We start from the raw sequence: 21,953 nt of genomic DNA, 5'->3' as shown, positions 1-21,953 counted from the left end.
TTGTAATCCAAAGCACTTGTATATCAATGCGAATTTCTCCATAAGAAATAATGGAAACTCAGATGATTCATTCCACAACCCCAAAATATTCATATAAAAATGATTACAATACTGTAATATAATACAAAATAACAAAGAAAATACAAAATATAAAGAAAAATAAATTAACCTACACTTACCTTTGAAAATCTTTGTGGCTGGTGTGAAGGAGACAAAAGAGAGGAGGGTTATTGTGTAGGACGACTTACACAATCACTAACAGAATTTTGGCTCAGTGGAATCTTTGTCTTTCCATGCAACTTTAACAAGGAACCTATCCAATGACCTAGAATGAAGCAAAGCATTCCTATGCTTACTTTTACATGGAAAAGCAAAGGACTGTCCACAGGTGTTTTAAGTGACAAAAAAATACACTAATGCTAGTTGTGGGCACCTTCCAACGTTCTGAAAAATCACTGATTTCTGCCAAACACCATGGCTAAAGACTGAGCATCTGAGCATGGGACACAATCACCCACAATCTCTCAGTGACAGAGAGAGAGAGAGAGAGGAGAGAGGAGAGAGAGAGAGAAGAACCATTGATTCAGTTGTGATCATGTGACATTCAGCATCACGGACTACTCGTATTGCAAGACACCACTCATTTATCAAGTTAAAATGTATTAAAATGTTTGCTCATCTTGCAGAAAGTCACAGAACAAGTTACTTGCAACCCAAGGTTTTACTGTACTTGGTTTTTCAAAAAGTTTTTAGGACTCCCCATTCTATTGAATAGTGATCAAATGTCTTTTTTTTTCTTTTCTTTTTGGCGTTCATATTCCTAGTTGGTGTGGCCCCAGCTTATTTTCTCCCATTATGACTTGTTACTTAACCTGCCTTCCCCCTTATGCTAGGTCTAGTTTATTTCTTGCTGCTCTGTGTATACTCTTTGTATCTCTCATCTCTATATCCTTGAACATAATGCTTCCTCTTTCTGAAGCAACCTTTCTCCCTACTTCTACTCATTTGGAACTTAACCGTTTTTCTGGATCATTTTTCCTGTGTTAGTGTTTCTGTTGCATTCAATGTGGACCTCTGTTCAAGCTTACATCAACCCTCCCGTGTTCTAGTTGTTTGCTGATGTCTGTGAGTTCTTCTTAAATATGAGTTCCTTTAAAGCAAGCACTGCGTCTTGATCATCTTTGAGTACATAGCCTGTTAGATTATCAGAAAAATAGAATCTAGGTCAGGGTAAATTGAGATAGGTGGTCCCTGGGCCCCATTTCTACTTGACTCTCTCCCTTGAGCGTTCCTCAGTGGTTTTGAAATGGCCAGAGGCCTGAGCCTTTCCCTTTTATCAGAACACACCTGTAGTTACTTTGCATCATTCCAGAAAGCACTATCATACACCTTTAGGAGTAAATATGAGCTCTGGAGTCAAGCTGTCTGAGTTCCCAACACTAAGGTCCCAACACTAAGTAAGTGTAAGTTTGGGCAGATTAACCTTTGTGGCCTCAGTTCCCTTAGCTGTAAAGTGATGTAACGCCTATTGCACATGGGTTTTCGGAGCGTGTTTGTTTGTTTAGAATCAAAGGGAATGATGCACATGAAATACCTGGCACAATGCCTGGCATGTTGTAAGTACTCAAAAATGCTTTTGTTTTAGAATAGAAAGGAAGGGCCAGTTTAAAGCCCAGGGAGCTCCTGTGTGGCGTGTTTAGCATCCCCACTGTCCTCGCCTGTCAGATGGATGTGCTCATCATCTATTGTTGCCTAAAAGAGTATCACAAACTTAGCCACTTCAGGCAACACACATTTATGATCTCACAGTTTCCAGGGGTCCAGAGGCTGACCACAGCTTAGCTGGGTCCCCTGCAAGGCTGCAGTCAAGAAGTCAGCCTTGCTGGGGGCTCATCTGGCAGCTCGATCGGGGAGAGTACCCTCCCCAAGCTCCCTCAGGTTGTTGGCAGAGTTTGTTTCCTGTGGTTGTGGGACTTGGGGCAGCTCACTTCTTCACAGCCAACAGTGGAGAGACTCCATCAAGACGGCATTATGGTGTGATCAGCACATCCCATCCCATTGCCATATAACATTGGTCAGAAACAAGTCAACGGTCCCACCCACACTCGAGGGGAAGGGATCACACGAAGGCATGAATGCGGGGGCCATCTTAGTGCCTGTCCTCCATGAGGGTGATGATACTAATAGTAATGATCTCATTGGTTGTTGACAGGATTAAACAAATTAACATATATAAAGCTTCGGGAATAGTGCCTGACACGTAGTCAGTGCTCAGTAGGGCACTCTGTTTATAACTGGGCCTGTGAGTGGAGGACATGAGCCATGTCCCCCAACCATATAAATGAATGAGGCTACATTCAGGATTCACAACTGGGTAGATTCTCCCAGTCAGGCTTTCTGCAGGGCTGATTTCCCCAGCGGTTTTAGATTAGTGGCTGTGAACTCTGCTGTGGGTGGTATTGAATGTCAACTGTAGGTGGGTGTGACTTGCCTTAGTCATGTGTAACTAATTTAGAGTACACCATGTATTCAGGCAAGTGTCTATAATTGCCATTTTTGCGAATGGTGAGAACGACTTGTTTGCCATCTTCCCTTACAACTAAAAGAAATGTGAGTTAGGAATCAAGTAGCGGGCTTGAATGAAATGGCTTCTAGGTGTTCGGCACAACAGGTTGGCTTGTAGGCAAAGTTCAGACAGTCATAGAGCTAGGAATCAGCTCGGAAATATTGTGGCCAGGCACAGGCTCCCTGGAAAACAGAGGATGCAAAAAATGCAATTCCCTCACTCAACCCGTGCCTGTTCTGTGCCAGGATTTGTACCCGACGTTCAGGGGACAAAGGAAAAGAAACTTAGACAAAAATCATGCTTGTGGAATTTTTAACGTCTGGCCCCCAATGGCTTCGCTCTTCCCGTTAAGGGGGAGGGGGAATTTATGTCTCCTGTCCTTGAATCTGAGCTCTGCGACTATTCAGCAATAGAATGTAGCAGAAATGATGCTGCTCCAGCTTCTAGTCTCAAACCTTAAGAAATTCGCAACATCTACTCCGTGTCTCTGGGGAGGTTAACTCTTGAAACCCAGTCACCATGCCGCCATTGAGAGGCCCCGCGCAGATGGGATGGCAGCCAGCATCACCTGCCAGCTATGTGAGTGACCCATCTCAGAAGTGTATCCTCCCATGCCAGTAGAGCTGTCACCATGTGGAGCAGAGATGAACTGCCCTTGTCAACTCCCATCCAATATGCAGATTCATGCGCAAAACAGTTTTGTTTTAAGCTACCACATTTTGGGGTAGTTTGTTATTCAGGAAGAACAGTCTGGGAGAGGAGACAGGCGCTAATCAAAGACTCACACTGGCAATTATATATCTGCGAGCTATGTCCACTGCTCTGCAGAATAAGGAAGAACATGGTTGTATGAGGCCACTGAACAAGGAGACTCCGACTTAGGTTATGCAGCCAGCGGGGGCTTCCCTGAAGAAGAAAGGCTTGAGCTGAGACCAAAAGAAGTTGACTTGGTAAAGGAGGGGCAAGACACAGCCGTGCAGAGGCTGCTGGTGTGCAAGAACAGGAGGCCTTTGAAGACGCGTAAGTGGGAGACAGTTGGAGTGATAGGAGGAGTATGCAGGTGGGCAGCATTCAGCTTCAGAGTGTGCCCGTGTCCATGCAGGACACCATCCTGAGTCCTCCTCGGAGAATCACAAGAGATTGGGGGGCGCACACACATGTGGTCAATGAGCGGGAGTGAAAGGATTAAAGCTTTACGGAGGATTTGGTGTGACCCGCCCATCTTACCAGCAAATGCAGCCTATGGTGAGGCACTGAGCTGCTGGCACAGAGTGGGGGTTTAGATCCCTAGAGAATTAATTGCTTCCTGGCAGAAGAAAGTTTGAGAGACTTTTTCTTAAGAATTTTAACTCCTTTTCCAAACTGCATTTCTCAGCTGACCCAATTCAGTAGCAATGTCTCCAGGAGTTTTTAATAGATTCACAGGGGCTACACAGACTGCTGTCTATTTTTACATCTTTACAGCGAAGACGCTATTCCCTATAGCGAAGCATGCTTGCTGGGATTTTGGCCTGCTTTCTGTCTTCTGGTCTCTGTGTAGATGGGGAAACGTAGAGCAGAAGCTGTTGTGTGCATTTCGTTCACGTGTATGAGGGTAGCTGCTCCCATCCTCTTCCAGACTCCCAACTTTTTCAAGTTGTTCCTTATTTTTCAGGCAGCCTCTTTTGCCCTAAACCCTTGGATTCACTCCTTCCTTCTTGCCACACCTCCTCATGTCCATGTCACTTCCAACCTCAGTCTTGGCTTCATGTCAGCAACCATGTCAGCCCTTATTTTCAGCCCTTCATGTCAGCCCTTATTTTATTTATTTATTTATTTATTTTTTGGATTACCTATCATGTATTAGGTACTAGGCACTGGGGATTTCGGAATGAAGTTGACCGTAATCTGACCAGAACAGTGGTTCTCAACCATAGCAGCATGTTAGAATCACTAGAGGAGTGGAGGATGTAGCAATGGAAGCTTTAAGATATGATAGTGCCTTGGATCCCTTCCCAGAGTTTCTGATTTTTTGCTTTTTGACTGTTGGAGTGAGATGTTACAAATAAGCCAGAGGAGTAAACTAGGATGATCCATGTGGTCAATGATCAAACTCAAAAACATCAGTATGAACTCATGTTAGAGTTAGTATAGATACAGATGGTTACATGTAGAAATATTTAGAGAAATATATATATATATATATATATGCATATATATTTTATATATATTTTATACATATATATATGGTTCTATATGGATTAGTATATTCACATATATCTTCTTGCTGAGTGAGCTGAAAGGACCTATAAGCAATGATCCTGCAGTAGCATGGAGTACAACAGAGCCCAGACCTTGGTTTCTAATACCATTCTCCAATCAAAGAAAATGGAAATTCTTATAGAAATGGCCGACTTTAGGACTGAGGCAGGAAATATATACAAGATGATCCTGGAGCATCTTGTAGTGTGAGAAAGTAAGGAAGTACACAAAAATGAAACACACAATAGTGCCCACAATAATGATGATATGTCAAACTGGCGTTGATAGAGCTTCCCGGGGCCAAAGCTACAAAAATGTAAGCAAGAAGAAAAATAAATGGAAATGCCAACTGGTGCGGCCTCTCTGGAAAACAGTATGGAGGTTCCTCAGAAAACTAAAAATAGAACTACCCTACGACCGAGCAATTGCACTACTAGGCATTTATCCACGGGATACAGGTGTGCTGTTTTGAAGGGACACATGCACCCCCATGTTAATAGCAGCACTATCAACAATAGCCAAAATATGGAAAGAGCCCAAATGTCCATCAATGGATGAATGGATAAAGAAGATGTGGTAGATATATACAATAGATTATTACTCGGGAATCAAAAGGAATGAAATCTTGCCATTTGCAACTACGTGGATGGAACTATAGGGTATTATGCTAAGCGAAATTAGTCAGTCAGAGAAAGACAAATATCATATGACTTCACTCATATGAGGACTTCAAGAGACAAAACAGATGAACATAAAGAAAGGGAAACAAAAATAATATAAAAACAGGGAGGGGGACAAAACAGAAGAGAGTCATAAATATGGAGAACAAACTGAGGGTTACTGGAGGGGTTGTGGGAGGGGACATGGGCTAAATGGGTAAGGGGTATTAAGGAATCTACTCCTGAAATCATTGTTGCACTATATGCTAACTGATTTGGATGTAAATTTAGAAAAATTCAAAGAAAAGAAAAATCAAGAAGTTGTATGATAACCCCAAATATAAAATAAATATCCATGAGTCCATATTGGCACACAGAAATGATTGGATAAACAAATAAATGGGGCAAAGAGAGAAATGAGAGAGCTCTCCCATGCAGAGGGATTCCAAATAATTCGTGTTATGTACTTTGCTGTCAAGGAGGTGAAGCGTAACTCCACACTCCTTAAATGCATGCTGTGCATGGTGATTTCTTTCCAAAGAGTGTTTACAGCATGGATGGGGGAGTAAAGTAACTTTACTATAAAGAAACCTCAGTACCTCAGCTGGCCAGGTAATCAAAGTTAACATCGACAGTAAGACTCATTGATGGTATGTGTGCTTGATATGACACGATGCAAATAGCACTTTACCTCTGTGATCTTTCTTTTCAAAATAACTGCAACTCTAGACTCATCATGAGAAAAACGTTAGACAAATCCCAGTTGAGGATCATCATAGAAAATACCTCACCAGTACTCCTTTACACTGCCAAGGCCATCCATCAAAAACAAGGGAAGTCTGAGCAACTTTCACAGTCCGAAGAAGCCTAAGGAGCCATGAAAAATAAATGTCATATAGTCTCCTGGGTGGGATCCTGGAACGGAAAAATGACAATAGTTTTAAAATAAAGGAATCTGAATAAAGCATGAGGTTTAGTTAATACTAATGTATTGGGATCAGCTCATCTGATGTGACAAGTATACCATAATAACAAGATGTTGGGGCACCTGGGTGGCTTAGTTGAGCATCTGACTCTTGATTTCACCTCAGGTCATGGTCCCAGAATCATGGAATCCAGCCCCACATCGAGTTTAAGATTCTCTCTCTCTCTTCCTCTGCTCCCCCACCCTCAAATAAATACATAAATAAAATAACATGATGTTATTGGAGAAACTGGGTGTGAAATATATGGGAAATCTCTGTACTTTGCTCAATTTTTCTGAAAATCGAAAGTCTTCTAAGATAAAAAGTTTATTTAAAAAACAAAAGTCATTTTCATGATATTTTGGTCACTTCCATATTGTTGTCTTCAAGCCAACTAACTAGACTATAAGTTCTTTGCTGATGAGGAAACTTCTTTCCTTTTATAGTGTTTTATTATGTACTAGAAGATCCCACACACAATAGATAGGCAACTATGTTTGTTAAATTTATTGCAATGACCCGATACTCTGTAGTTTTTAAGTAACACACATTTCTTTTGTAAAACTGAGAAGGATTTAGTTAAGGCAAAAAAGAAGGGTATTTAGATATGGTTACATGACATCAAAGAAGATCACTGTTAATGTTTTGGTATTCTTCTAGATATTTTTTTTATTCTCCACTCTAAAATTGGGATTATGCACTACCTACTATTTTGAAAATGATTTTCACTTCTGGTCTCTTATGAACTTTTTTCCATCCCATAAATAACCTTCTTAAAGCATAAAATGAGCATTTTTAATGGCTGGATAATGATAAATTGGGAAGTTTGCTCAAAGAGCACAGGGAAGGAAGGAAAGAGGTGGATAAAGGATAGGGAAGAAAAAGAGCAGTTGTGGGTGATGACAGTGGCTTGGCAATGGGTGTCAGGAGTGCTTGACATGCTGGTGTGGTGAGAGTTCGGCAGGCGGAGGGAAAACTAGTCCTCCTTGCTCCTCTAAGTCTCCTTTTCTGTAGACAGAGGGCCTAGAGAGGTAATTTCAGTGTTTCTCCTTTTCTACTGCAAAGGAGGAAGAAAGACATTCACCAGCAAGTTGAGTAGCATCTTTAATGCCATATCATTTCTTCATCTCATTAGATGCATATTCCAAAGCTTAAAAGTTAGTTAGGAGACATCGAACCACTCTGTTGTGTCTTTGTAGAGCTTCAGCTTTTTCAGCGCAAAGCCGCTTTCTGCACCATTTGTACAACATAGAATGTTTCCAGGAAAGAACCGATTGAGAGGACCCTGGTTTCCCCTCTTGTCCTCAATGTATATAAAAACACAGAGTACCCAGAAAGATCTGGGAATTGATCCCATGTTTCCGTCCTCCATCAATTTCCTACTGCCCCTGAGATCTCGTTCCACAGTGCCCAAGAGGATTCCTTCTTATAGAGCAAGCTGTACTTGAGATATACTGAGTCATGTTGCCTACATTTTTAGTTAGGACAATGCTTATATCTCTTCCTTACCCAATTATCTGGAAGCAGAAAAAGAACCAAATTCTGTGATATCCATTTCTCTTTTGGACACTTGGATGCAAAGTTGAAGGGAAACTTTATCTGAGTGGGTTGCTGTGAGTGGAGACTTATTTTTGGCTGCATAATGAAGACATTTAGAAAACAATGAGTGTTTACATGAGGAGTGACGGAGGCAGTCACGAAAGTGTGGGACCAGTGTGGATTTGGGGTTTTGAATAGCATGTGGGTGACTCCTGACATTTGAGAACTTTTATTTGGGTGGATTACAGATGTAGGAATTAAATGTGTAGGCATTTAATTGCCCATTTAGTAATACTAAGTCAACATCGGATTCAGCTTGGTGAGGAAAAAGGTCCATGCGTTGATTAATCTTTTTAAGAAAGATCCTGTAGGGTCACATTGATAAGTATCTCTGGGTATTAGGGAATGTACATGGCCACTAAAAATCAACTTTTCTGAAATACTAGGTCTTCAAAATTATGAAGACTTTGGCTTGGGTTTTGGTTTTTATTTTTGGCGGGGTGTTTTGATTTGGTTAGGTTTGGTATTTGGCTTTAGGGGAAGTTTCAAATCATATGAGTCCATTTAAATTCCATCCCAGGAAAGTTAGTGAGAGAAATAATTTAAGGCCCTTCTTAAAACTTGTCTTAACTATGAGAGATTGGATGTCCCTGGGACATGCACTGGGAAAGAGGAATGAGAGGTTTGTGTTCAAATACCTGCTTTGTCACTACCTTGCTATGCAGTGACAGCAAAATACAGAATCCTAGGCAATTGTATGTCCCTGTTGCTAAGTGCTGCTGATATGGGATCAGAAAGTTGGGGTCCAGATGCTTGCTCGTCACTTCGTAGCTATGTAACCACAAGCAAGTCAGAGAACCTTTCTGAACTTCAGTTTCCTGTTCTATAAAATGAGAATACTGATAGCAAATACCAGCCTTATTGTCATCAGAATGAAATGAAAATGTAAAAGCCTAGATACTATTAATAACAGTATGAAATGCTGGCACAAGGCCCAAAATGGTCTTGCCATGTGGTTCTAGCTCTGAATGAGGACGTTTTAAGACCTTGAAATATATCCTTGTAATAACGAGTTGCTTTTGTTATTGTTGCTCACACAACCCTACACCAACTCTGTCTTTAGAGCAAAAGGAAGAGCTTTGTCTGTCAGCATTTGCTCATGATGGAGGTGGTCATCCAGAGGACATGTTGACCTGTGAGCTGAATCTGTGCAAAGTCTCCTCAACCCCTCCCCTGTCATTGGAATGTACGTTCTGCCAATGTGCCCACAGTGAAAACTGTTCCAAGGACATAGCCTTGAGAGTAAGGTGTTGAAACCATCTGGACCAAACCCAGTTAAGGCCTCTTTGTAAACTTCTAAGATTTGACCGGTGGGTGTGGAGATCAACTTGTCTTGCAGCCACCCAAGACAAGTCTTGTAAGTTTCCTTGCTTATTAAAACTGCCACCCACCAATCTGGAGTTGTCTTCTGTCTTTTTTTTTTTTTTTTAATTTTTTAACATTTATTTATTTTTGAGACAGAGAGAGACAGAGCATGAATGGGGGAAGGGCAGAGAGAGAGGGAGACACAGAATCGGAAGCAGGCTCCAGGCTCTGGGCCATCAGCCCACAGACTGCCGCGGGGCTCGAACTCATGGAACGCAAGATCGTGACCTGAGCTGAAGTCGGACACTCAACCGACTGAGCCACCCAGGCGCCCCTGTCTTCTGTCTTTAGTCTCTTCTGACCCTCCATGTAATGGGGCCAGTTTATGAACCAACTCCCCACCAGAGTACCAGGAAATTGTTCAAAAGGGGAAAGGGTTTCCAGCGAAGGAGAGACTTGGCTGATCCAGGAACTGTGTTTAAGCTGATGTGGTCGCATCAACCAGCTCTTGAATTCCAGAGTGGTACAGTGAACGATGCCATGGCCAGTTTTCCAGTTGGCCTAAGGGCTAGGGAAGGGAATCTTCCTCATAATTCTCTCTATGGATAACTGTGAGGTCCTTACCGTGAAGGCAGCACCGACTGGGCCAGACCCCATTGCCTTGACATGAAGAATTCTCATAACCAGGGATCCCAGGACACTGGTTCTAGGAAGTCCCTTGTGTTCAATTGTCACTTAAATCTTTTTAATTTATACACTCTTGCCTTATATCTTCCTCTGCTAATGTGCAAGCTCCTTGAGGACAAGCTTGTGGCTTGTTCATTAGCAAGAAAGCATGTGGCAAATGAGGATAAAATACTTGATTTGGAGCTAGAAAAACCAAGTTCAAATGTCATCTCCAGAATTCGTTAGTTGTATGTGATAAGGCAGGAAGCTTGCAAACCCTCTTTGAGCCTTATTCCTCACTTTTGTATAATGGGAGTTATAGTCTCCAACAAAATGGTTTTGTTTAAATCTACTTAGTATTGATGCTGTGTGCTAGGATGTATACGTTTGCTGCTTTGTATTTATTCCTGAAGCCTCACAACTCAATGAGACGTAATATTATTATATCCATTTTGCAGAGACAATCGTTTGCCATCTTACAGAAACATTAAAATACCCTGAGACTCAGTTGTTGGTTGTTCTCCAATCTTTTCTATTTTGACTTATTTGCGGAGGATGTCATCTGTCCTCATGACTTCATATACCATCTAGATCCCAAGGACTTCTAACTTAATAGATTGGGCCAAGGATACTCCCCTGAACTTCAGACCTGTGTACCCAACCATCCACTCGGTATCTAATAGGCATCTACACATGACCTAAGCCAAGTTCTTGATATTCCTCCTAAATGTGCTCCTTTTCTAGTTACTCCTTGGTAATTATTAACTCTATTATTTCAATAGCTAAGGGCAAAAAACCTTGGAGTCATCCTTGGATGACCTCTTAGTCTGAGCTCCCACATTCAATCCACAAAACAGTAATTTCAGCTCTACCTATGGACCCTCTCTTTTGGGCCTCTATTGCTACCCACTAGTCCAAGGCATCATGTCCCACCTGGATTATTGCAAGAGCCTCCTGACCATTCTCCCCACCTATGACCTTGCCCCCAGGATAGTCTTTACTCAACACAGGAACCAGGGAAATGCCACTGGATGGTTAGGGTAGATGATTGTCCCCTCTGTTCTACGCTCCTTGATGGCTGCGCATCTTTTCAGAGGGAAATCCAAGTCCTCACGTGGCCTGTAAGGAGTGACATGATCTTCTGCCTCCTCATGGTGGCCCCTCTGACCTCATCTCCTACCAACCTTACCCTCCTTGATGCTTCTCTAGCCCCCTCACAGCCTGGCTGATTGTCCAACACACCAGCACATTTTCTTCTCAGAATCCCTGTGCTTACTGCCCCCTCTGGCTAGAATTTTCTGCTCTCACGTATCCACATGGCTTCTTCCCTCGCTTCCTTCAGGCTTGTCTCAAACGTTCTCAGTGAGGCCTCTCCTGCTCCCACTTGCTAGGAAACCAACCACAAAACACTCTATTGTATCACTTCCAAACACCTTCCCTGGTTTATCCTTCTCCTTAGCACACAGAATTGACTAAAACATTACATATTTCTTTTGTCTATAGTCTGTCTTTCCCTCCAGAATGAGAATGCAGCAAGGGAAAACATGTCCTCTTGGTTCATGGCTGTGTCCCCAGTGTCCAGAGCAGGCCCTGACACGTAGTAGGTGCTCAATACATATTTCTGGAATCAATGAATAAAGAAACCAAACCTCAGAGAGATTAAGAAATTGCCCATGCTCCCGAAGGTTGAAACAGGCAATAGTAATTGCTGTCTGAAACGTAAGGTCTCTCTGAGATGAGGACACTCGGGATTCAGGCCCTTCTGGCTTTGGTCCATGGATTTCTGATAGCCGCTGAAGTGCTGTTCTTGCCAAAAAAGTGTGTTTAGAACTCTCTGCTGGGGTGCCCCAGTGAGTAAGACCTTCCAGGGTGCCTGGCACATAATAAGCTGACACTGCTAACTCCTGGGGTTCTGTGTATAACCCAAATTCATAGCCCTTGACATGGCCTGTCAGCTTCCACTGCCTTCTGTTCTAAATTTGTATGATCTTAGCATAATTAGCCCAGTTTTTGTCATTCCACAACTGCTAAGTATGCAGTGGCTGTGGCGTGTTACGGCTCCTCTTGGAAGCAGATGACATATCATGAAATATTTATTAAAAAAACAAGTGCAGGCTTTCTTAATTATTACCACTGACTGCTTTCCTCTCAAAGTCCAGGAGAGTCGACTCAGTACGGCAGAACTGCTTGAATATGATAATTTCCTTTTGATCTTTAATTTCCCTCCTCTGCGTTTGGGCATATTTTATGGTTTCTTTGAAAAGCTCCACTCAGCCTCACTGGTGGCTTGTTTATTGTCCCCAGTCTGCAATGTCTTTTGTTTCATCATTTACATTTCTTGGGCTGTTTGAGATGAATAAATATTGCCCCAACTGCTCTAGCTTAATAAAACTATTATTGCTCATTTACTCTCTGTGCTAGAATTAGCTGGAAAATATGCACTGGGGTTGTTTCCTGCTTTTGTGTATTAATATTTTTTAAAAAATCATTTCATTCTCTGGGACCTCTGAAGTTTATTCTTGCCAGTGGAGAGACAGATCTTTGGACACAAGTTAGTGACTCCAGGTCATTGGTCCAGGGGATATGGGGTTTTTTTGGTGTTTGTTTGTTTTTAAGAAATCACCTGTTGTTGGCTGGACGAGGGGAAGGAGAAGGTGAACGATGTGTTTCAGTTTCTCATAGGCTTCCTGGACTTCATAGGAGGAAAATGAGTCATTAAAGCCGTCTTCTCTTCCTGGTCCTGGACAGCCCCACAATTTCTCCCTATTTCTCTCCTTTTTCTCTTGCCCCCCAAGTCCCTTCTCAGGTGAATACTAGAAGCTTACTTAATGCATCTTCACATGTGACTAAACCCAGGGTCGGCCCGTCTTCACAAAATGGAACTGGAGGATGAAAAGCCTGTTCTGAGTGAGGATCATAAGATCAGTAAGCATGCAACCACATTAAGACAAGAGCACACCATCTCTTGGGATTTTTTTTTTTTTTTACGTTTTTCAGCTGTCCTAAGCCTGATTTTTATGGGAGAAGACAAGGAAGTTGGAATAGAGAGACACTTTTGCCCTATGTTCTCAAAATATTCATTTACTCTTATACTCTCCAGTGAAGCAAGTGGAAGCTAGTGTTCTACTTCTCATTTCATAAATAAGAAAGCTGATGAATGAGATACTAAGATCTAAAATATTCAAATGGAAACCACAGGTAATTAGAGGGGGTCTTTAATACATACAAAATAATATATATATAATACAATGAGACATAAAATACAATCACGAAATGATATGGAGAATAATCTATCCAACTCAAGAACCAGAATAGTACTAATTCCATTAAATCCATACATAGATAGCCCCAGAGCTATTATTCTAAATTGTTTGTTTCTTATTCCTCTACTTTTTACAAAATGATATTATTACATTTTCCTCCATTTCTCAACAATTTACTATTTCATTAGGGTTATTTTTTTTTTTAACATTTATTTTTTATTTTTGAGACAGAGAGTGACAGAGCATGAACAGGGGCGGGTCAGAGAGGGAGTGAGACACAGAATCTGAAACAGGCTCCAGGCTCTGAGCTGTCAGCACAGAGCCCGACGCGGGGCTCGAACCCACGAACCGTGAGATCATGACCTGAGCCGAAGTCGGACACTTATCTGACTGAGCCACCCAGGCACCCCTCATTGTGGTTATTTTTAAGCCCTATAAAATGGTAATGTACCGCAAGTAGTTTTGTGGTACTTTTTTCCACTAATACAGTACAACCCCATCATAACCAATACATGCGGTCCAGAAAATTCAAGCACATGAAATATGGGATCACATTGCTTTTAGATGAATGAAATTTAAACCTGAAATTGAAGCCTGAAAAGCTAGTGAGCTAGAAATCTCAAAGTCCAGATGCACTGTTCACACCCATCCTGGTCCTGACTGCTCCTGGGAGCATTCGCCTGCTCCTACTGAATATCAGTGGGGACAGTTATGTAATCTTTGTCACCATTTGGAGAAGAGCCACCAAAGGGAGCCAATTGACCCTCACTGGGCAGTGACTAGAATTTTTTTAGGTCACTGAGATTGGAGTTGTTTCTTTAAAGTGGCTGGTTGTAACTTTTCTGGTCAATTTAGCCCCTTTCGATTCCAAATGCCTTTTTTCACATTTGTGCTGTCTCTTTCTCTTGATCAGCCTTAGGAGAGCTTTGTTGACTTGACTAGTGTTTTCAAATAAATGACTTCGGCTTAATGGATTATCTCTAATTGAGCGTTGTGTTTTTATTTCACTTAAAGAATTATTTTTCTTACACTTCCATTGAGTCTGTGTGATTATTCTTTTTCTAATTACTTTAACATGTTGCTTAGCCTGTTAATTTTCAGCCTGTCTTCTTTTCTTATATAATGATCCAGAGCTGCACATTTTCTTTAAATACTAGTTTTGATCCGTGCCACAATTCTTGATTTATAGTTGTATCAGTCAGGATAGCCTAGATATGCTTCAGTAATAAACAGCTCCAAATTCCCTTTTAGTTACAGCAACAAAGATTGTTTCTAACAAGTTCCCAGTTGATGCCGATGATGCTGGTTCATGGCCCACACTTTGAGCAGCACTGCTTTAAATTCATACTTTCCTTCTTACTCAGTGGTACTTAAGCTAGTAACAGCTATGAAATAGGCTATGCCCCTTAAAATATGAAATAGGTAAGTATCCTCTAACCCTGAAGTCACTTAATCCTTTTTATTATCGATTCAGACATCCTCTGGGGACTTATCTTGGTGGTGTTAATGTTCCTTTCCAGGTAGGGAAATTAAGGGGCAGGAAAAGATTTCCTCTTAAGGCAAGTATTTAGCCCTCACATGATATTCTGACCTCACATGATCTTCTTCAACTGTGTGGACCACACGTGAAGGCAATTCAGAGATCTCATGTAGTATATCATTCTAACATGCCCCCATCACTTTTCCAAGAACAAACTGAGTTGTTTTGTTTTGTTTTTGTTTTTGTTCGTATAGGCTAAATCTCCTAATACCTACCATGCCTGCATCACAATTGAATTGGAGTTCCTTCCACATAAATCAACTTTGGGGCATTTTATAGCCCTACCCCGCCAATGATTGGGCCAGAAGTGGGCACCTGACTCAAAGGCAACCTAGTGGGAAAGTTCCACGCAACAAGAATAATGAGGATTAACTGGATTACACAGACTCTCATTCCCATGAGCCCAGGTGTATTATTCTTGTATACCAGGTTATAAGGCTTTTCATGTTCAAAATGTTGAAATGTCTGTTGTGGTAGGAGACAATTCAGAGGGCTTGTTTTCCAAACCTAGGCTCACTGGGACATAGCACTTGACTGTTCAAAACACAGTGGGATTCCAAGGATGAGAAGTGGGGATGGTCTGCCTCCTGGCAGAGATGAATGAATGTTTTTAAATTGCCTTCTGGGAGACAATAAAAAAGCAAATTTGTGGGGTTTATTCTTTTTTTCACATTTTTTTATAAACAAGGCATCTTATTACCTGTCTTGGAACTGAGTATATTCACCAGCTACCCCTGGTATGCCACTGTCAAAAGGACAGGCTTCCAGGGGCGCCTGGGTGCCTCAGTCGGTTAAGCGTCCCACTTTGGCTCAGGTCATGATCTCACGACTCATGGGTTCAAGCCCCGTGATGGGCTCTGTGCTGACAACTGAGAGCCCGGAGCCTGCTTTGGATTCTGTGTCTCCCTCTCTCTCTACCCCTCCTCCACTTGCTCTCTCTCTCTCTCTCTCTCAAAAATAAACATTTAAAAAAAAAGGGACATGCTTCCAGAGGTTGAGGGCAGACATCATTGAACAAGAGCTACACTCCTCCTCCTTGGGATGAAAAGGAAGGCAGCAGCCCCTCCCATGTAGCCCCTAGGAGAAACAGACCTGTTATAGTGATGGCATTTGCATGCCTAGAGAGTGGGGACTATATGCTATGAACCTGGGACCTAAAATATTAAAGGAAGTGGATGCCTGAGCAGAGCTGAGTGAAATATAGGAACTTAGTCAATGAAAATCCTAGCTGCTTCCCATAATGGACTATGAATATTAGAGGCTCTTTCCCAGGCTTACTGGGCTTCTATAGATTCCAGAGGTCATATTCATCCATCTCTCCAAAAGGACTAAGATTTTCCACCCATGTGTTCGTGGGACATGGGGGAAGGTGGTACTAGATTTGTTTTGATTTTTAGGAAAATTGAGGAATGTGATGTTTCATGTATCTCCGTGTCAAGAAGCAAAGTCTTCTGTATTAAGCTGTCTTGCTTATCCCCACATTTATTCTTATAATAACTCCCATGTCTTAAGGAAGTCTGAGTAACTCTTTATTCCTTGCATATAAAAAGGGCCAAGCTGACTCAAAAACATATTTCCAAATGAATCTTCCCCAAGCAGCTGTTCGCTGTTTTGGATCAAAGGAGGGAAATAAATGGCTTATTTGGAAAATCATGCATTTTCCCATAACTTGTCTGAACCTTCTGTACAGGATATTATATCCCTACTTCATTGATACATCCTTCGATGGTTGTCAGACCAGCCTGTGTTCCTCCAGAGAAACATCAGTGCCTCCCTGACCTTAAAGTCACCATCAGATTATTGCAAGGCTCCCAGAATTCTTTATCAGTAGGCTTTCAGAAGCCCCTTTTTGCCCATACCTGGTGGTTGAATTTTTCTTTCAACCCAGGAAGGAAGTCACAGACAGTGGATATAATGATCTCTGGATGAGACAGGATTCATTGAAGGCTCTAATGAGAAAGATTTCAGTCCTTACCCCCATAATAAAATGCTCTTCTTCTTCCAGAGAATTAGGATTTGGCTGCAGCAAGTATTTCAATCCAGGCAGCCTCTTAGACAAGGCAGAGAAATAGTATATTTTCTGAATGCACTCATCTTCTTAGAGCACTTTTCTCTGATCCTTGGAGTAATAAGAGAATCCTCCTCCCCAATTCTGGCCATAATTTTTAGGAAATTCTTCCTTTCCTGAAAGCTACACTAAAATTATCCTGGATTGACTTAAAACTGGGACAAATTTAAGATTAGGCATTAATGGTTGTTTATTTATGGAATGATGCATAAAAATCAACCCAAAATCTAGTGACTTAATCAGCAATATTGAAGTAGACCTCCCCCAATTTCTGGTTCTTCAGATATTTGGAAAGGGATCTGATGTATTGTTCTCAATTGAGTCTCTCAGGTAGTTGCAGTCTTATATTGGTCGGGATGCAGTCATCTGAAGGTTTGACTGGGGCTGAAGGACTCACTTCCAAGTTGCTGCATTCACCTTCACGGCAATTTGTGCTGGCTCTTGGCTAGGGGCTCCAATTTCTCTCTGAGCGGGGCTGCTTAAATATTCTCAATGCATGGCAGCTAGCTTTCCCAGGGTAAATAATCCAAAGAAAGGTCGAAGTTGCATTTCCTTTTTTGTTCTAGTCTTGGACATCACTGCCACTTTTCCCATATTCTGTTGATTGAGGCACTTTAAAAATTCTGCCCAGGTTCTAGAGGAGAGAACATCACTCCTACCTCCTGATGGAAGCGTGTCAAAGTCACATTGTAAAAAGGGCATGTGGGATGGGATATAAGCTACTGCAGCCAGTTTTAGAAAATATAATCTGCCGTCACGGCTGATTAAACATTTAATGGATGTCCCAGAGTTGTAATTGTTGGAAACAAGAGTTTCCTAAACTTCTGCAGTACAAAGCGTTCCCACAAAAGCCTGGATACATAATGTTAGAAGTAGGGTTGTCCCTTGCATGGTAATCTAGGACAGCAACCAAAACTGCATGAAAAATTCAAAAATGAGTGGGATTTAGGACCTGACTTGGGAGGTGAAGAAGGCAAACTATTAGCACTTGCAGTTTGAGAGTGTTCCACTCTTTTCTCCTCCCCACATTTGCTTAAATTAAAGGGTTCTGAGATGATATTTGCTTAGGGAAGCTCTGAGTTTGCAGACCGTCTCCTTGAGCTTCAAGGATGTAGAGTTGGGAGAATAGGGCTATGCAGGTGGGTTGGAGTGGAGAGGGAAATTGGAGGAAGGAAAAGATAAAAGATTTCAGTTTGCATGGGTGAGCTGATCTATTTAACCAAAGTGAATGAGGAGAAGAAAAGGAAGCACTTTGGCCTGGGATGAAGGAGGAGTTGGGAGTGTTAGTTTCACAGTTAACTAACATGACAGTTGTTAGCTGTGAGGGTAGGAGAGGAAACAGGATTTGGGACTGTGTTTGGACTGTGCATTTACTATGCTTTAGTGTTCTTGATAGATTTAAGCAAAGAATGGGATTCTCTTTAAATTAATTTTTCCCACTGACTTGTGCTTTTGGAATAGGATTCGTCCCTAAAACTGAACCACTGCGTGTTGGGGTTTAAGAACCCAGAAATTCAGTGTGTCATTAAAGCCATGATCTCTGAAGTCACACAGACCTGGGTATAAGTTTTGGCTTGTCAAGTACGAACTGTGAGACTTGGGGTGAGCTATCCACCAACTTTGGGCTTCAGTTTTATCTCCAGTCAAATGAGGTAATGCGTTTCCAAGCCTTCTCTATTAAAATGCTAAGTCTTCTCTGGCATTTTAAATACTAGACCTGATGCAGCCCCAAATCATATGACTTCCTACAGTTTGGCATCCAGGCAAAATCAGGGCTTTGAAAAATAGAGTCCCTGAAACAGAATAATAAGAGGAGTCGCTTAAAATAGAGGTTCTCCAGCAAATCCAGGGCACAGGACTCTTCATTTAAGACAATTAAAGCTTTCAGCCCTTGCTGTGGAAACTGGGGCATTACACCTGGCTCCTGTGCTCCTGTTTGGCATATCAGTTGGATCAGGGAGGAAAATAAGTTGTAGAAGAACCAAGTAGAATTCTTTAAAAAAAATAATAAACTATGATGTCCTCATTAGATTTTAACTCTTCTTCAAGGATATTTAAGGTGAATGTAAAGGTGGAAACTGAGGCAAAATATCAACTCTCCCCCCAAACTTACTATTTTATTTGGAAAAATACCCAGAGATTTATTTTTATTTTTTACTTAAGGCTTAGTTGTGTGGATTTCCCCCCTCTCTGCTATACGGGGGTGGAATTTCCATATGACTTATGCACAATTTGAAATTACTTTGAAAGACCACATTTTTCCTGTCATTGTCCTAACCTATAGGGTTAAGCTCGAATTGAGAGTTTCAGGTTGCTGACGGTAGTAATGATCAGAATTGAATATGAAAAACCTGCAATATTCTGAAGCGCTCATTTACCCTGAGATCAGTTATATTTTCCTTCTATTCTTCCTATCCTTTCTCTAGGCATCATCTTCAGGACCATCATCTCTGCCACTTTTTAAGCCAGTCACAGTGCTTAAAACTTTTCATGTATTCTCTCATCTAATTTTCATGGCAACTCTTTGAGTCTCCTATTATTATCCCCAATCTAGAGGTAGTAAATATAAACCCAGCATGATTAATTAACCTATCCAAGGTCTCACAGCCTGCAAGATGGCAGAGCTAGGATTTCCTGATGCCAAAGTATTTCTCATAACATGCCAAATACTTCATTTATTTTTCAAATCAACCACTAGCACTGTTGACTTTTTTCCTCCCAAAACACACCAAGTAAAACTTTTACAGAACTGCTATATAAAATAATGACGAGTTAGGGCACCTGGGTGGCTCAGTCAGTTGGGCATCCAACTCTTGATTTCTGATCAGGTCACGATCCCAGGGTCATGGGATGCAGCCTTGCGTTGGACTCCATGCTAAGCATGGAGCCTGCTTGAGATTCCCTTGCTCTATCTCCCTCTACCTCTCTTCCCTTGTTGCATGCTCTCTCTCTAAAAATAAAATAAATCTTCTATAAAATAAGCCTAGTTGATAATAATGGGCTTATTGTTTTTTTTAAAAAAAAGAGAGACTTTATTCTCTAGGGAAGTTTTAAGTTTACAGAAAATTGACCAGAATGTACAGAGAATTCTCATATACCTTTCCTGCCCAGTTTCCATATTATTAACATCTTGCATCAGTGTGCTACTTTTGTTAAAATTGATGAACCAATATTGACACATTAACTAGAAACTGTAGTTTACTTTAGAGTTCTGTGTTGTACAGTTCCATACATTTTGACCGATGCATTATGTCATATACCCTCCATTACAGTATCATATAGAATAGTTTCACTGACCTAAATATCTCCTACCCCATTTATTTATTCCTGTCCCTCAATGCCAGAGCCCCTGGCAACCTCTGATATTTTCATTGTCTCTATAGTTTTGCCTTTTTCAAAATGTCATATAATTGGAATCAAATAGTTATAGCATTTTCAGACTAGTTTCTAAGTTTTGTAAGAAGGAAGAGAAACGTCCTATTTACCCCTTGACTGTATCCCAAGCAGTCAGACTCACTGCTTATGCTTGTGCTCTCAATGTGGGTGCAAGGGCATTACCAGAGAATAAACTTGGAGAATTACTGGAGGTAGTCTGTCCCTAAAATGGAGCTAATCTGTGCCAACAGGCCACCAGAACTGAGGTGATGAGAATGGGGTCCTCAGATTTATTGGAAACCACCTATGTGTAGGGCAAACAGGTTGTGTCAAAGGTATGTATCTTGATGGTACCAGCAACAAAACATGGGCAAATCCTGTGGGAAATAATCCCTAGCAGGGAAGCAGGTACTGGGATTTAGTGTCTCACCTGTCTGGCCTTTTGGAGCCTGCGCAGCAATACATTGACTCTTCAGACCTTGAACTATTAGCTGTCATGAGACAGAGAAAGGCAAGAGTAATCTGGTCAACATGGCATAGGGACACTCACGTTCAGAAGCGGCCATTACTACCTACAAAGAGAACAGCACTTAATCATGGTGCTGTGATAGAAGGACACAAGCGAACATTAGTTTATCTCCTATCCTGCCCCAGACCAGATGAGCAAGGACAGGGTTTGGAATGGGAAGCAAGGTGTGGGAGCACATACCCACTCCACTCCAAATTCCTGGTCCCAAAGTCTACACCTGTGCTGGGGGATTGGAAAACCCTTTGAGCTGAATGGAATATTAGATTGAAGATAGGAAAGATTGAATCTCAACTTTCGTGAGACCGGTTGCAGAATTAAAAATGACTGAAAAGCTATGGAATTGAAATAAGAGTATCAAAAGAGCTTCTCTATAGTGAGAAAGGTGAGTTTTGACAAAGCTCGGTAGCAAATTTTAAAAAATGAAACTCTTTCATGTTTGTAACTCAGAAAATTGAGGCTGTAATCAAACTGGCTCCATATACTAACTCATATTGGTGTAGTGCCTGCTAGTTTAAAAAATGCTTTTATTATCCTTTTTCTCCGTGGCTCCTTTTTACAGCCCTGAGAGATAAATAGGACAAGTATTATTTCCTATTTCTTGGATGAGGAAACTAAGGTTTCAAGTGATGAAGTGACTTCATCAAAGCTACATGGTCACTAAGTAACTTACCCGTTTTTAATGTCCAGGCTCTCTGATCTCCTTTCTGTTCTCCTGACTAACATGATGTGTTAAGAAAACAACTTTAGGATTCAGATAAATCACCCATGTAAAGGAAAGAGTAGAGTCAAAGTAAATGTTACAAATAGGCAGAGAAAGAAGTAAAAAGGAGAGTATTTCTCATAGTGAGATCTTTGGCCCAGAGGCATTCAAATTTCCTGGGTATGAATCTACAAAAGTCGACATTTTTAGGATTCACCCTCAGACCTTTTGAATCAGAATTTCTGGGGCCAGGGCCCAACCTTCTACATTTTTAACAAACTTCCTCCATTTCACATTTAAGAAAACTGAGTCCCAGACATGTAAGTAACTTGCCCAAAGTCATACTATTATAAGCAGAAGAGCTAGGGTCCAAACCCAGGATCATCCAAACTCACGAGCCTCTATGTTTAACTTTTAGGCTCGACTGCTTCTCTGTACATTTTCTGCTTTCATGTTGCCTAGATATTATAAGCCCTT

This window comes from Panthera uncia, chromosome A2, assembly GCF_023721935.1.
Source record: "Panthera uncia isolate 11264 chromosome A2, Puncia_PCG_1.0, whole genome shotgun sequence".
In the NCBI taxonomy this organism is placed as follows: domain Eukaryota; kingdom Metazoa; phylum Chordata; class Mammalia; order Carnivora; family Felidae; genus Panthera; species Panthera uncia.
The sequence above is the reverse complement of the archived record's forward strand: the minus strand, read 5'-3'. Positions refer to the sequence as shown.